This window comes from Octopus bimaculoides, chromosome 8, assembly GCF_001194135.2.
Source record: "Octopus bimaculoides isolate UCB-OBI-ISO-001 chromosome 8, ASM119413v2, whole genome shotgun sequence".
In the NCBI taxonomy this organism is placed as follows: Eukaryota; Metazoa; Mollusca; class Cephalopoda; order Octopoda; family Octopodidae; genus Octopus; species Octopus bimaculoides.
In genome coordinates this window covers 58,346,334-58,347,316 of record NC_068988.1, presented here as the reverse complement: position 1 = coordinate 58,347,316, position 983 = coordinate 58,346,334, and the positions used below count along the sequence as shown (strand labels likewise).

General features: G+C 38.0%; 1 protein-coding gene across 1 annotated transcript in view; it reads right to left on the bottom strand.

Moving 5' to 3' along the window:
- The window catches only part of LOC106881277 (amine oxidase [flavin-containing]), an 89,951-nt gene that overhangs the window by 85,070 nt on the left and 3,898 nt on the right, over positions 1-983 (bottom strand). The window lies entirely within an intron of this gene.

Below are 983 nucleotides of genomic sequence, written 5' to 3'. Positions count from 1 at the left end.
ATACATATATATATATATTAGATAAAGATAGTTATGGCCGGTCTATGGGCTACGTACATTTCGTATACCATACGCAGACACAAAACACACACGCATTTACACAAATATACATGACATACATTCGCATGTAAACACACACATACGGGACATCAGAGCACTATGAACACGCACATCTGTGTCTACACATTTACACACACGTGCCAGTAGCAAGCACACAAACAGAAACATACACACTCAAATTAACACACATACACACACAAACACACATTTTCACATATATACTTATACACACCCTTTCCAAATAGCAACAATGAAGCTGTACGGCTATTCCTGGTGTATATATATAGACATACACACATGAGCGCACACGCAAGCATACATGCCCACATACGTACACATACACGAGACAGACAGATATAGAGAGAAAGAGATACATACATACATACATACATATATATATGTGTGTGTGTGTGTTTGTGTTTGTGTGTGTGTGTGTGTCTGTGTGTGTGTGTGTGTGTGTGTGTAAAGGTAGATTTGTGTATATATATGTATATAGAAAGATATGCATATTTATGCATACATGCACTTATATGCACAATACATATATATATATAGATAGACATATATTGTATATGTATGTGTACGCATATATAAAAATGTATGGGTAGAGACGGACTATATGTAATCTGAACCTTTCCCCCCCTTATTTATTAATTTTTTTTTTACGGAATCCCACGTTTTAGGCTATGGAGATTCCGATTCTGAAAATAAAAATTTTGAAAAATTTCAATCCCTTCCCCCCACCCCCACCCACCAAGCAGGCTATTTACATGCTAGAAATAACAGCCAAATCTCACAAAACTAGTGCTAGGGTTAGGTTTAGGGTTAGGGTTAGGGTCAGGGTTAGGGTTACGGTTAGGGTTACGGTCAGGGTTAGGGTTAGGTTTACCCTGTGGATCTATATAAAAACCGGGGGGGGGGGG